We start from the raw sequence: 17536 nt of genomic DNA on the forward strand, positions 1-17536 counted from the left end.
CTTGGATAGTAATATATATATATATATATATATATATATATATATATATATATATATATATATATATATATATATATATATATATATATATATTACAACACTTTGAAAATAGTTTTCATAAAACATGTAAATCACTCAAAATGTTAAGTCTAAACAGAACTGAGATTAAGACAAAAATATTACAATCTGAAAAAAATATAATAACTTGACTTTCAGTGTTAAATCTGAATAAACTGTAGACTAAGACAAAAGAAATACTTATGAAAAATACACAATAACATTTATCACTTGAAATTAAATCTGAATACAATATTTAAGTTTGACACTTAATGAAAGTAGATATCCAGATTACAATACAAGAATCTATGACCTTCCTACAGGGCCTTTTATAAAAACTCTAAGATAATTTTTATAAGTACTCACTACATATCATATATGTGAGGGCATAAAATCAGTTTGGAGAGGATACACTATAGATGCTGAACCCATTTAAAACAATACTCTGAGCTGCGTGTGAGAGTGAGAGAGAGAGGAGAAGATGGCTGTCTTAAGGCTGGAAGTCTCTATCTATCTACGCAACTCTTGGGTTTGCCTTTATAAGAGACTTAGCTATTTTCAGAATGTTCCAGGACTGAGATCTGGAAGCATGTGGGCCAGGGCTAGGCCTCAGAGTTACCAAGTATTACTCTCTTGACCTTATCCATGCACCACAAGACAAACTTTCTCAGTCAGGTAGCTCCTCCCACCCTTTGTCCCCGAAATAAAAAAAAGAAAGACAACATCTTGTCTCTAGGTTTTTTGCAAATTTTTCAATGCACATGGTTCCCATAACAATTGTATATTTTCTCTCAAACATGATGCAAAACCTCATAAAATAAAAAAGAACTTTACATAAGCCCTTATTCATATTTCAAATGGTCACAACACTCTCAAGGAGTTACATAAGACTTTGTAACAAAAATACGTGAAATAAAAAGTTAATTCCTATATATACTAACGTGAATACCATGAAATTAGCAACGAAGTTCGTACGTAATTTACATAATAAACTTTCATCTATTTGAGAAGAACTCATCTCAAGAGCTGGCTAACCTCTATTCAATAAACAAATGAAATATAAATAAAATCATTATTAAACTACTTACTGTATTTACCCTACACAAGACCAGCTTTGTAGGAATATATATATATATATATATATATATATATATATATATATATATATATATATATATATATATATATATATATATATATATATATATATATATATATATATATATATATATATATATATATATATATATATATATATATATATATATATATATATAACGGATTTTGAGCGAAGCGAAAAATCTATTTTTGGGTGAGGTAGCCATGTCGTCCTGATGGAAGTTCCTAATAGGTAGCTTTCAAGGGTATATTTGACTACAGTGATATTCCCAGAGAATTTTACCTTAAGGTATCCAGAAATCTAACTCCTGGAGCGAATATCCCTAAATAATCTCACAGGGATATCACATAATTTCAGAGGACGTATTCTTGACACGTCACATAGCTATCTTCACCCCGAACAGTATTAACGCTTCGAGGGGTTATAGTGACAAGAATCTGAAACGAGAATGAAAAGAGAGCCGCTCATAATGCATCTCTCCTATTCCATTTCCAGTGTGTATCTGATGAAGGCGGTAGCGCCCTCTTTATTCCTTCTAGCAATATACGAGGTGTTACAGATACTCTATTATAGGGAGGGGTCAATAAGCTCTTTTACAATAAAAGGAAGGGCGGGTCTATCAGGACGACATGGCTACCTCACCCAAAAATAGATTTTCCACTTCGCTCAAAATCCGTTTTTTGGGCTCAGGCCATGTCGTCCTGATGGAAGTTTACCAGAGCATTACTGTATCTGTGGATTCTCATTCAGTGCCGTACTCTCAAGAAAGTATTTTCGTGGTCCGTATAGACCTAGAGACCTGTGATGTTACCGTCATACATCATTTCATCTAAGCATGAACTATGTTAGTGCTTCCTGCCCCCTACAGGAAAAGTCGTACTAGACTCTGGAAAATGTCTTGAGGAGTACATAATAATTATGGATGACAAAATGACAAGATTGTATAGTGGTCTCACCCTATACAATATAAAGCAATGTTTGTATAAGAGTCACCAATGTCAGTATGAATTTGTGACACCTTCCCCAATGTGACTACTCTTATAAACTCTTGGATAATGGTTGTATCCACATAGGAACAAAATTTGCCTCTTTGCCACTATCCCGTTAGGGTACCACGTCAATCCTTCCAAGGAAGGGTTAGAGTGAGTGGACTTTTGCTTGAAACAGGGAACAGTCTTAAAAGACATACCGTGATAAAAATATACATATTTTAATCTTAATGCTTAGTACATTTCTAATAAAATGAGTTTGGGCGAATAAGATGCAGGGTTCACTATGAACTAGTTTATTAAAATTTAATAAACGTACATATCAGATCAACATTTATAAAATTTATAAAACATGGATGATATGCGTCAAAGCATAAAGAAAAACAGTCAACAGAAAATATTTTTTCGTCTACTAAGAAACAGATTTGCCACTTCAATTGAATTATTAATAATAATGATATAGTCTGTATACTGTTTAATTACACTAGCGTAAAAAAAGCTTGGCACAAGTGTCCGTATTATGCTATAGTTCACCGACAACAATGGAACAGTTCGTAAGGACACTTTCGTGGCCTATCGCTCAGCGTGTAGTAACATACAGTGACTACACACGCATCCTCTTAATTAATCGTCCCAAATTAATTACACTGTTCCTCGCAGATTTAAAAACAGAAGGTTAAAGAATTATACCTGCTGCTACCACAGAATTCTTAAGTTGCTCCACTAGCTTCGCATAGTGCATAAAGAACACCTTGGGCGACTACCAGCCGGTGTACAAACAAGGATGTTCAAAGTCCATATAATTAAAGAAATTTTATGGAAGAGGTAACTTTCCTCGTAACATGACTAACGGGTGAACTGTCTGGATCCGTTCTGCGAATAACACGGGTGACATTCGCCCTTAGTTATAGAGAATTCTGAACTCAGGGTTTCTCTTCTGAACAGCTGTCCTCCCATAAAGTCTGAAGTTCTATGAAGATAGACCTTCGGCACTCCACTGGTCATAGAGATGCATCTTCCTTCAGAGGGCAGATTCTCTAGGGACCCCCACCTGTTGGTGGGTAACTTGTTCTTGGTAAGAAACGTTTAGTCTGGAAATAGATTCAGTTCTCCCTCCAAGAACTGGACGTGGCCTTCCTCTCTAGAGAGAGCCACTATTTCACTAACTCTGGCCCCCAAAGCGAGTACAAGCAGAAATATGACTTAAAATTCAAGGCCTTCTAAGCGCATTCCTCATTGTTCATTATTTATACACAATGAAGAATCTTATCTACTGACCATGCAAAGGGTCCTTGGAGGCACTGAAGGGCTAAGCCTAGCATGGGGCTTTGTAGTTCATTAAGAACGTCGTTAGAAAGGTCGACCTGTAAGGCATATGGTATCTGTCTTGTCAAGGCAGACTTGAACAAAAGAATTGTGTTGGCTGCTAAACCTTGCCCATGAAGGTGGAAGAAGAATGATAAATAGGAATCTGTCTAGATTTCTTTTGGTTTCTTCACCTTGACTAGGGATATCTGTTTCTTCCCTGAAGCCTCATAATGTCTTCTGGTTTCCTCCAAAAGTCTGAACTGACTTTTAACACCGAATCTTTTTCTCATCGTTAAGGAGAGAAAATCATGAGGTGCAGGTTCCGTGTTTTCTGTGATGAAGCGAAGACAGTCGACTTCTGTACTCGCTAAGACAAGGATGGATCCAGTAGCGGTACAAATTTTAGTCGTAGTTCTAATGCCAGATGGAACCACACGCTATTTGGCCACTTGTGGGCCAGTATTGCTGCTTTCCCTTTGAAGGATCTCAGCTTATTGAGGACCTTCAAAAGGAGGTTGTGCAGAGGGAACAGATAGATAGTGGACCATCTGTTCCAGTTCAGGGACATAGCGTCCACTGCCTCCGCTAGCGGATCCTCGTAAGGGGACACGTAACGATCTATTTTCTTGTTGTCTTTCGCCGCAAAGAGGTCTATCTGCAGCTCTGGGACTTGACTCAAGATGGAGGAGAACGATCCTGCGTCAAGGGACCATTCTGACTCTATATGTGTAAACCTGGATGGAGCGTCCGCTGTCACAATGCGGAACTTTCCTTCTTTGGAACACAAAACAGCCTTCCTAGGAATTTTATGGACTTAACTTTCCGGATTACTCTTTTGTCTAAGAGTTCTCGGACATATTCTTCCAGAACGGGGGATGAGTGTTAGAAGAATTTAGGAAATTGAGGTGGAGGACTGCTCCAGCTCCAACCTAGTTCATTTTTAATTAGGCTGTGGGCCTAGGGATCGAAGGTCCAGCGATCCCTAAATAGCTTAGTCTCCCTCCTACTGGAAGTATCTTACTGTTGCTGTTGTGGACCTGAGGCCTTGCCTCCTTGACCGTGTCCTCCCCGGTATCCCCTTCCTCTTGAAGGGCGTCTAGAAGAACCTCTGGTTGTTCTTCTAGCTCTCGAACGAAAGGAAGAAGTCTGCCTTTCGATGGCTGGGTTAAATACTGGCGACTGTGTCGCCATTTGTTGAGGTACCAGCTGGTACGTGGCTGGAGGTTGTGCCACTATCTGAGGCACCGCAGTCACAGGAAGTTGTTGTTGATGTTGCTGTCGGTAGGGTTTAGCCGGCCGAGAGGATGGCCTAGGCCTTTTTGTCTTCCTCTTGGGTTGGGGATCCTCATCCGGAGAAGACTTTCTCTTAAGATCTAAGCCCCACTTTTTGAGAAGGTTCCTACTACCTCTTTAACCACTTCATTGGGAAAGAGGTCTTTACCGCAAATACGAGAGGAGATCAGTTTCCTCACTTCGTGCCTCACCGCAGCCGAGGCGAACACGAATTCTCTACAGGCTCTCCTAGCTTTAATAAAGCTATAGAGATCCTTCGTAACTGTTGCCAGATGGGTTTTGCCCACAACCATGAACATGTCCTGGTTTTTGGGGTCACTTGCCATAGTTTCTAGTGTCGTTGGCAACGACATCGATGCCGCAAGTCTTTCCTTTGTCTCTTGCTCTCTACACAAGAGAACCTCCGACAGTTTTGGAAGTGCCTCACCGAACTGGCGTTCAGCAATATCAGCTTCCAGCTTCCCGACTGAGAAGGTAAGGTGTACGTCCTTCCAGTCTTCTTGGTCCAAGGACAAGGTCAGAGATAACGGCTTGCACTCCTCCAAGAAGGGGCATGGTTTCCCTGCCTCCACCACCTTTAAGGCTGCCTTATATCCCTTTTCCAAGAAGGAAAAGGCTCTGGTAGGAGAGGCCACAAAGGAGGGAAGCTTCTTACTCAAGGCGGGCACCTTTAAGTTAGTGAAGCCCCTCTCTTTCATCGAGCTCGCTAGTAACGTCTGAGCTCTACTATGGTAAAAAACTATGACCTCCTTCGGCTCCGTCTCCTCCTTTGAGGCTGGCTCCTTCCTAAGACGGACATAGCAGTCCGGATAAGAATCTTTGTTCGGCCAAAATTCCACTTCTTCCAGGGGAATTCCTCCAAACTTTTCTGAGATCACGATCTTCCCGGTTGTCATTGGTATGTGTTTGGCATACCTCCAAGGATTGGTATCCGAGCACAGAGGAAGATCCTTCACGCTGAGCCTCTTCTGGGGCCCACGTGATGCAGCAAGTCTATGTATCTCCAGTTTCATTGCAGCTTCCTTTTCATCATTCTTCCTTTGAATTTGTTGGATCATCTTAACAATGGAAGAAAGAGTCCTTCCCAGTTCATCTGGGATAGCAGACGATGTAGAAGGAACAGGTTCTGGGTCCGGAACCGATGTAACCGACACTTCGTCGATTTCTTGCTCTTCTACTTGAGGAGCCTTGAACAGCTTCTCCTCCTGACCTTCTCATAGAAGGTCCTTCTCAGTAGAATCCGACACCTCCGACATCCTATCTTCCAATTGGATGTCCTGAAGGCCGGCCGAGACTTCAGAATCTACCGGATTCTGGGCAGTTGGTGTCTCCACCTGAGGCTGGGGGATGATTGCATCAGCCGATGCTTTAGGGAAAAGGTATGCCCTCATCTTCTCATTTGGAAGGTAGGGACATGAGGTGTTTTTCTGAAAACCCCTCACCCAGGATCGTAACGTTTCCCTGGCAGCATCCCTTGACTCTGTCGACTTAGGCTCGTCAAAAGCCTCGGTAATCAGGTTAGAACAAACTGTACAAACATGAGGGTCCCAATAGCGGAGATCACCTCTGGAGGCTGCGCATGCTTCGTGCCTCCTGCAATATTGATGTCCACAGAAGTTCTTACTGCGGACATTACAGAACACACTCCCGCACTTCGGATGGTCCTCCTGTAAAGAGAAGAAAAATCCATGAGTATCAAGTGAAGGCTTTCACTTATATTGAGACATTTAGCTTATGTAGAAAAGCTATACAAAAATGAAGGAAAGACACATACTTATATTTCCTGTCCAGTCAAACCTCCCAAGATATTAAAACTAAGGTTAATTCTATTCTAGAATACCTTATGTAATCTCCTAAACGGAAATTTAAGGTGTAGTTCACACCTGGAGATAAAGTTTTAATATATGCGATAGAAAAAATACAGAAAGAACTTACTTTCAATATATTGTACGGTCTCAACAAAAAGCTGTACCAGATAACATTAAGTATGATGTAGAACTTTAATGTTATCACAAGCTCTGTATAGTAGTTTTTGCTAATGCAGTGTGTACTACACTACAAATATAGCAACTACTGTACATCGCATGCTGTTGTGCCGGCTAGCATGCGCCGGTACGTGCCAGAGTGCACCTGCACGTGCTGGCCGACATCTACCCCTGTACAGTTCAAAGATATACTATCTTTAACTAATAGGCGGCAGCCCACTGATTCGCGTCTGTGTGCCGGACAGCAATCATTGCCAGCCGACGGCTGAAAACAGTAATACCCGGCTGCCGGCCGCTAATCGTAGTGGCCCGCAGATTCGGGCTATGTTTCCACTGCCGGCAGGCAAAGGTAATAATACACATGCCAGTAGCCAAGAACCAGAGAACCTCCACCTGCCCGGCTGTCGGCTGTTAAGCCGACAGCCGGCTTAGGGGTGCAACACAATAGTCAGAGAAACAGTATGGATATAAGGTTATAAGGCGGCATTGCCATATGACCTTCCATCCAGAAAGAATTAACTTATGGAAGGGGAGAATGTAGCATTTAAGCTTCCAAAGAATCCATAGCCTGCCGGGCTCTACCGGCAGACATGGAAGGAAGACCAAGGGAGGTCTGTGGTTCACTCTGCAAAGAACAAAGAGTCTCTGCCGGCTGACACGTAATGCCAGCCGGCAGAGAGCTGAGCCGGTCCTCCATCCTAACCTACACTAGGTACGTAATGCTTACAGAGGGTGAGAGTGATTAAACTTAGCCTCCAGAGGAGAAAAGAACAATCGGGGATGTGCAAAAGTATACTACTGTGCCTAGATTACTAGACTAGGTAAGGTGAGAATCGATTACCTAACCGAAACTTTGTCGTATACAATCTTGGAAAAAACATTCAACAGTATCTTACATGTATAAAATATTTGGCTATAGCTTCAATAATATAACACTCGGAAAAAACTTATATCATGCATGAAAGTACTAAGGCCAGACGCCTAGGCTACTAAGCCTCGCGAAGAGCAAGATCGATACCTCGACCCCTGTCGAAATCACCGAACTAAAAACTGACGGTATAATATAAACATTCCTAGAGGAGCTAAATAGCTAGATTATTTAAGCATAACAAACCGGGAACGTCACTCTAGCTAACTAAATGACCCATAAATAGTGAGCGATAGCATCCAGGATGCCTCTGGTAGGCAACAGCTCTTGTTTACTTTAATATCACTTTTGATTTAATTCAAAATGACAAGAGCTTACATTTATACAAAGTAAAGATAATACTCAACTTTCCAGAGGCAAAAGAGGCCGGAGAAGTCATCAAAATGTTGAATAAAATCCAAAATAACAAGAGAACACAGGGAAAACACCGAGTAGTAGAGCTACACGAAAAGGAATAAAGAGGGCGCTACCGACTTCAACAGATACACACTGGAAACGGAATAGGAGAGATGCCTTATGAGCGGCTCTCTTTTCATTCTCGTTTCAGATTCTTGTCACTATAACCCCTTGAAGCGTTAATACTGTTCGGGGTGAAAATAGCTATGTGACATGTCAAGAATACGTCCTCTGATATTATACGATATCCCTGTGAGATTATTTAGGGATATTCGCTACAGGAGTTAGAATTCTGGATACCTTAAGATAAAATTGTCTGGGAATATCACTGTAGTCAAATATACCCTAGAAAGCTACCTATTAGGAACTTCCATCAGGACGACATGGTCTGAGCCCAATATATATATATATATATATATATATATATATATATATATATATATATATATATATATATATATATATATATATATATATATATATATATATATATATATATATATATATATATATGAACATATATATATATATATATATATATATATATATATATATATATATATATATATATATATATATATATATATATATATATATATATATATATATATATATATATATATATATATATATATATATATATATATATACAGTGAGCCCTCGCTACTTCGCGGGTCGACCATCGCTGATTCACCACTTCGCGTATTTTTTTCATAACGCATGTATATACAAAAATCGCGGATTTTCCGGAAATTTCGAAAATACCGCGATGTGACCGATGGTGCGAGATTGGAGAAAGTAAGGAAAATTGAATCATGATTGATTTTCTATATAAATGAAATTTTGAGGAGCAACAAAGATATCATTTGTTAGAGAGATAGAGAGAGGTAAGGAATTGGAGGTAGTGAAAAGTAGCCCACAGAGAGAGAGAGATAGAGAGAGAGAGAGAGAGAGAGAGAGAGAGAGAGAGAGAGAGAGAGAGAGAGAGAGAGAGAGTGTGTGTGTGTGTGTTGTTTTAATAAATGTAACAAACAAAAAAAAATTTTATAGGTTCTAACACATTGGTGCTCATGTAATATCAACTGTATACTGTAGACGGTTTGAATAAGTTAAGAAATGGTATAAACGATACTTTGTTAGTGTATTCGTACACTCTCAAAAGCGGCAGCTAGACGTCAGCTGATCTAATCACAGCCAAAAGTAAAACAAAAAGAAGTCAACAATACTCGATTTTCTAGAATAAAATGAAGTTTCCCAAAAAATAGTGGTTTGCTGATGAAATCGGATGCCGTATTTTTAACAACGATTGAAATGGATGTAAACTCGGCATAATTTTTTTGTTTCGTATTTAATTGACACTAAGAAAACTAATTTTAGTTTCTTCATCTATATGTAAGTATTGTATAACATGAAGAGAGAGAGAGAGAGAGAGAGAGAGAGAGAGAGAGAGAGAGAGAGAGAGAGAGAGAGAGAGAGAGAGAGAGAGAGAATGAATCTGCTGTTGCAATGGAATGCCGTGTTTTTGTTTCGTGAGAATTTCATTGCCACGACTATAACAACAACATACTGTACTGAACTTTACAGTATTATACAGACTACTGTAATATGATAAAATAAAATATTTGTAATAATCTATTTTATAAGAAATGGGGCTATTTTTTTTTGTTTAAAATTTACATTTACGTATGTAATACAACTCTCTCTCTCTCTCTCTCTCCCTCTCTCTCTCTCTCTCTCTCTCTCTCTCTCTCTCTCTCTCTCTCTCTCTTTCGTAAACTGTTTTCCTGCTTTGCTAAGTATGTATGATTTTATATAGATACGGTAAATAATATTTGTAATAACATATTTTCTAAAAGCTTTTACTGTAATATCATTATTTATCACTTTCATCATGTGCGTTAAATGGCTTCATTTGTTTACTGAGCGTACTTTATGACGCCGTCGTTTCATGCGGCGTCATAAAGAAAAACATTTCATTTGAAAGTCCTAAGAAAAATTAAGTAAAACATTGGTAATAACAAAATCAACATACTGTACTGAATAATGAATATAATTGATGCAAAAACTAACCTATACACAGATGTGTAAATGCGTTTGTTTCTTCATTATGATCAGAGATAAACGTAAACAAAACATTGGTTGCCATTTTTTATCGTGCTTTTTGGCGTGTTTAGGAAATGCAGGATATAAAATCGCTTTTAATATTTGTGCCTGTTTTAGTTTAGGGTACTGTAGTACATGCATTAAGTGTTCTGTACATTAAAGGGTAGTTTGTTAACAGTACTACGTACAAGGGAAGATTTTAAAAGTCTTAATATACATGTTAAATAAATAGGTAAATATGGTGTCACTACTTCGCGGATTTTAACCTATCGCAGTCGGGTCTGGAACCTCTCTACCGCGATAAACGAGGGTTCACTGTATATATATATATATATATATATATATATATATATATATATATATATATATATATATATATATATATATATATATATATATATATGTATATATATATATATATATATATATATATATATATATATATATATATATATATATATATATATATATATATATATATGTATATATATATATATATATATATATATATATATATATATATATATATATATATATATATATATATATATATATATATATATATATATATATATATATATATATATATATGAACTTTTGACACCACCACAACTAACTGCATATCATTTAAACATTAAACGTAAATCGGATTCAATATGGAATGAAGTCTTTGCAATATATATCAACTGAAAATTCTTTTGTGATAAGTACCTCTGGTTGGACAAGGACTCAAACCCAAACATTTGCTGGAAGCTCTCCAACGATACCAACAGGTATCCTTGAGAATAATATCCAGGAATTGAAATTCCATTGCATTATGATGTAATATCACTAGATATTTTACATCACACCGTTAAATCGTTTCGATTCTGAGAGTTTAAGTAGTTGGGGTGAAGAAAGTGCAACAAATATATTCTAAACTGATTAGAGCCATGTGATTACCTTGAAGTTAAATTGCTCAAATAACTGACCCAATTATACCTACGTGGCTATGGAAAATCTGTGGGTTATAATAGAATAATATTTGAACCTACCAGTTGCTAAAGTGTGCTGTTGGTTATGGACAGTGTGCTTCTTGGACCATTATTTCATTATTATCCTTTTTTTTTTATTACTGAAGTGTTGAATTCCCTATGCATTCCACATCCCTCACTCTAATACATTTATTTCCAGAGGGGTAACTCGAAGATAACGTTTACTGTTCAAAGCCTGCAACACTCAGTGAGCTAGAAGAACAAATTGATGGAAAATGTCTCGATGCTATTAATGAAATGATTCGGTAACGCTGTTAAAGCCATTGGTGCACGATATCGGTGGCGTTGGGAAAGCAATGGTAGTGTGTTTGAATATTGGTAAGCATATTTTTGCCAATCTAGGCATTTAAGCAGTAATAATTAGTCCACTACAATAATCAACTATATATTGTCTTTTGAAAAATAAATAGTTTTTCTAATTAAAATTGTATTAAAAATTATGTATATATATATATATATATATATATATATATATATATATATATATATATATATATATATATATATGTATATATATATATATATATATATATATATATATATATATATATATATATATATATATATATATATATATATATATATATATATATATATATATATATATATATATATATATATATATATATATATATATATATATATATATATATATATATATATATATATATATATATATATATATATATATATATATATATATATATATATATATATATGTTTGTAATGATTAGAATAGTTAATATTACATGTTTAAAACAAATGACGTAATATGTCATGTTGGTTGGAGGAGCTAACCCTGGGATTTGCTGTAGTCATTCAAATCGTAAACAGGACATACAATGCAAGTCTCAGCAATTTGACATTCTTCTTAAACGTCAACACATTGTCTCATCGTGTGAAAGTTTGTGACGTCACCGGATGCAGGTGTCTTCCGAGTTTGTGACGTGTCTAAAGTAAACTAAGCATACGATATCTGTGATATCGATAATTTAGTCAGTTCATATCTAAACTTCACCAGAATTGGTCATCTGGACAAACCCAGCTTCCTCCAGTGATGGAGATGTTTAACTCTGTTGTTTTTATAGAATAAAGACTTAAAAACTATTAAGATGTATTCAGTTACCATTTACATACATCTGAAAACAACTCATACTCAATGTGTGCTTATAACAGTAGCACGCCAATAAATGGTGGCAGCGATTAAACTCTAAGACAGCGGTTAAACTCTAAGAATTAGAGAAAAATCTTCAAGACTTCAAAATAATAGCTGTAAAACCAGAGAAATATCTTCAAGACTTCAACATAAAAGCTGTAAAACCAGAGAAAGATCTTCAAGACTTCAAAATAAAAGCTGTGAAACCTGAGAAAGATCTTCAAGAACTCAACATTATCTACAAGAATCTAAAATTTTGACTATGTATTATAGTCCAACGAAACAACTAGCATCAACATATGTTAAAATACAACCTGAATCTTCAATCAACATCCTAGGAAACCCAAGGACTGGCGTTCAACAATTGCAAGACATATCCAGGAAGAACTACATTCAACAAGAAACTAGAACGAGACATCGCTAACAAAACATCAAGAGAGAGAGAGAGAGAGAGAGGACGTGTCGACTTCATATATAAGCTAAGTACAGATATTTGGTATTCATTCCAGTTTGGGCAGTGAAGTGTAGTTATCACAAGTCGTTAGTCGATTATTACTGGGGTGAGTGAATTGCTAAACTTTGTTATAGGAAACTCCGAATTCTCATTTAGAATTTTTCTTTCTTTGTGCTAATTCCTTTTTCTTTCAGAAATTCTTGGGGAAATGTTTTGGGATTAGTAACATTGTTGGGGGAATTTTATTATACATATGCGTTTACGCAGTGGGCGTCTGTACTCATATAGATATTTTGATAGAATTGCAAGGGGTCAAAGAGATAGAAAAAAAAAATACAGCAGTCATGGCTCCTCCTGTCAGCCCTACCCCTGGACCTAGTGGTGTAGGCCAGGCTAATCCTCCTCCAATTATGACGCTTGTAAATACCAGGTCAGCAATCCTTCCTTTTCAAGGTCGGGTCAACGGGTTCTTGCCACAAAATGTGGAGTCATGGATTTCATCCGTTGATGCCCATTTAAATGCCAAACAAATCGTAGATCCTTTTGTACAATTACAAGAAGCTAAAAGTTTTATAGATTTTTCTAAGGGGGATGCGAGTGCATATTTAAGAGGTGTTTCATTTCAAGAAGCAGTTACTTGGGATGATTTCAAAGTTAGGTTACGCGCGATCTATGGGGGTGAGGAAGCCTTGGATGTAGTGTTAACGTTACGAAATACACTTAATCAAGCCACTATGAATCGGCTTAATGTTATTGAGAGAGCAGCTCTCATAGCTGATAGGCTTAACGAATATCAGGACATTTTAGGTCATTCCACTTGGGTTACTAACGATAACATCTCCGTGAAAGATTTTTTACGATTAATGTATTTAACTTGCATGACACTTATGTTGCCTGAAGCTTTAGTGCGGTGTTTTGATAAGAAGTTAACGCCTGCAAGTACGGAATTGGATGTCTATAAACAGATAAAGAAACACATGTCCAAGTGTCCAGATCTCGATCCCGTGTTGACTCAAGTTTTTGCAAAGAATGAAACAAAACCACAAACAGTGAACGTAATTAACAGTCCAGTAGCGGGAGTGACGTGTTACAACTGCAAACGTCAAGGTCACATAAGCACAGACTGTAGAACAAAATTTTGCTCAATTCACAACACTGCAACGCATTCTTATAGTCAATGTTACTCGCGTAAGACACAACAATATCCTAGAAATACACAGTCAATTCCAGTCAGTTCCATATGGAAATAAAAAGAAAAATCCTCATTTTAACAATAAGAAGAAACAACCAAATTTCAATGCGGTTCAGAGTCCGAAACAAACAAACACTTCTTCAATTATCGCTGAGCCTGGGCCGTCAAACCAGACCTCGCAAGGTCAGTCTAATTTTCAGAATGTGCAGAGCAAAGCAAATACCACATAGTTAACTCTAGAGGGGAAGAGAGTGATGTTGGGTCAAGGTCATTCTTGTCAACATCAATAGTATTGAATAATCAATTTAATGTTTTATCAGATAATTGTGAGACAATAGATTTTCCTATGAAACACACGGCCGAATTAAGTAAAACAGTGCATGCTCCCGTAGATTTGCAACGAATTCATACAATAATAAGCCAAAATGAGTTACGGCCAACCTTATATGCTGTAAATTTAGAACACAAATCCTTTACGTTATTTTTTGACTCTGGTAGTCCACGTAATATTATGGATTTGAAGACATCATTTGTTGTTTTCGAACTTTCCGATTGAAAAATCAGGAATTAGACTTTCAGGTATAGGAAATAATGAATTAAACGTCATAGGCATAACTCATATTCAGTTCAGAGTCGGTAATCGCACGTTTCCCGATACATTTGTTGTTGTAAAAAACATTAATATGTATCCAGCTGTAATTATAGGATACCCATCTATGGGAAATCCAAACATTATCTTAGCTCCTGCCAAGCACGGCGTGTATATCAAAGGGAAATTCTATAAGTCTTCTAAAGTCAGTTTTGGATAAAAAGGAGACGACAAATGTAACCGTAACGTACGTTGAAGAACCAATAACTTGTCTCACTAATAAAGAAATAATATACGCGACCCAGCAGAATTCTCGTTCACCCGTAATATCATCTTGCACGCAATCTATCGAACCAAACATACATTCGAATTTAATAGTGCAAATAAAGAAAACACTACCGGGATCTGAAATATTAATCCTTTCCGATACTTTGAAAACTAACGGATTGTCTGTCACACAAGCTATTTATACAGTAGGCTCACATCAGCAATGTAATATCGAAGTCTGTAATCATTTAAATAACACTTTAGTAGTTCACAAAAATCAACATATCTTGGATGTAGAAGTTTATAAACATCGTATTCTTACCGTTGCTGAAATCAATCACTCTCAATCAGTTGCGGATGAATCCCTTTTGCGATCTATTAAAAATAAAATCAGTAAGGACATTCAAGACGAAGAAATTCAGCAGAAAATTTTTGAACTTTTAACTAAATATCAAGATGTCTTTTCCCCTACGGATGGATCCTTAGGAAAAACAGATGTGATCGAGCATCAAATAAGGTTAAAGGACAAGCAGAAAATTATATATGTACCCTCATACAGACTCCCTATGAAATTCCAGAATGAAATAAATGATGAAGTAGGTAAAATGTTAGAGGAAGGAGTCATTAGAAAATCAAACAGCCCTTATAATTTTCCTTTAATAGTTGTACCGAAAAAAGATCGAACATGGCGTATCTGCGTCGACTTTCGTCGTCTAAACTAGGAAACGATCCCTGATCGATTCCCAGTGCCATGTACTGACGATATTTTGTCTTTGTTAAGTCAGAATAAATATTTTACCAGTTTGGACTTACTTAAAGGCTTTCACCAGATATCATTAGCAGAAGATAGTATCCCATACACAGCCTTCAGAACAGCCAGGGGACATTATGAATTTTTACGGATGCCTTTTGGTTTACGTTGTGCTCCTATAACATTTACAAGAATGATTAACATAGTGTTTGGAGACTTGTTAGGGGATATATTGCATGCCTATATGGATGATCTTGTAATCTTTTCCAACACTTTAGAAGAACATCTACGTAAGTTAGAACTAGTACTACAGAGATTAAGACAACATAACTTAAGGGTAAAGATTAGTAAGTGTGAATTTTTCAAAACAGAATTGATATATTTGGGTTTCATGGTGTCAAGCCAAGGTCTTAAAGTAGTCCATGATAAGGTGTCGGCTATACGTAATTTTCCCATACCTACTAATGTCAAGGGAATACAGCAATTTCTGGGTTGTAGTGGATATTACAGGCGTTTTATACGCAACTATTCTATAATAGCCGCTCCTTTAACTGATCTTAAGAAGAAGGGCGTAGATTTCATATGGTCTGAGCAACATCAACAGGCGTTTAATACTTTGAAAGATGAACTGTGTAGTTCTCCTATCTTAAAATTTCCTGACTTCGGTAAGGAATTCTTCATTGCAACAGACGCATCAGACTTAGGAGTAGGAGGGGTATTGCTTCAGCAATATGATAAACAATTTTTCCCGATAGCTTTCTATTCTCGAAAATTGAGAACTTCCGAAAGTAAGTATGCAGTAATAGACAAGGAAGGACTAGCTATTGTTAATTCGCTAGTGCATTTTAAGTTCATAATTTACGGTTATCCCGTTAAGGTTCTTACTGACCATAAACCACTAACAGAGTTCTTTAAAGGCTTCAACCACAGCCCTAAACGAACTCGGTGGCATTTGATCATTCAAGATTTTGGCGCAAGAATCGGGTATTTACCTGGGAAAGCAAATATCATTGCGGATGCATTATCACGCAACCCCGTGTCATCTTGTACGGAGCCTTTAGCTGAATTAATAGATATATCAACATCCATGCCTATTGTAAAAACAATATCTGAACAAGAAGAATTAGGCTGGAGTGCTGAATTGTTACAGACTGAGCAAAGGAAAGATCAGAAAATAGAAACAATTATAAATGCTTTGAAAGGCAATCATAAAGAAAAGGGATATATAAAGTATAAGCAGCAGAATTATATAATCAAAGATAATATTCTGTGTAGGACTGTGACAAGGAAAACCCGCAATACACCACATGTAACTAACGACCAGGTAGTAGTACCAATCTCACTTATTTCCACTGTCCTGAATTGGTTGCAATCCAATCCATTACATGGACACCCTGGGTTCTCATTAATGTCACAGAAAGCCAAATCATTGTTTTATTGGCATACAATGCTTACAGATATAAAAAGACACATAGCTAATTGTCGCACATGTCAGGAAAACAAAGGGCATACGAAAACACCTGTCAGCCTAGGAGCTTATCCTGTGCCCAATCAACCCTTTGAAAAAATACATTTAGATTTGTTAACAGGATTTTACGAGTCAGACAGAGGAAATAAGCACCTCTTAGTAATTATAGATGCTTTAACTCGATATACAGAACTAATAGCGCTTAAAACTAAAACTGCGATTGAATGCGCTAGGAAGTTTTACGAGTGTTACATTTGTAAACATGGAATTCCACACATGATAATCTCAGACTCGGGTGGTGAATTTGATAATCACTTTCTTACCTCATTGTGTGAATTCCTCAACATAAAGAAGATCAATACCATGATATATCACCCAGAGTCGAATGGGCTAGTGGAAAGAGCAAATAGGAAGATATTAAATATATTGAGGGTAACACTAGGGGG

This window comes from Palaemon carinicauda, chromosome 24 (genome assembly GCF_036898095.1).
Source record: "Palaemon carinicauda isolate YSFRI2023 chromosome 24, ASM3689809v2, whole genome shotgun sequence".
Classification (NCBI taxonomy): Eukaryota; Metazoa; Arthropoda; class Malacostraca; order Decapoda; family Palaemonidae; genus Palaemon; species Palaemon carinicauda.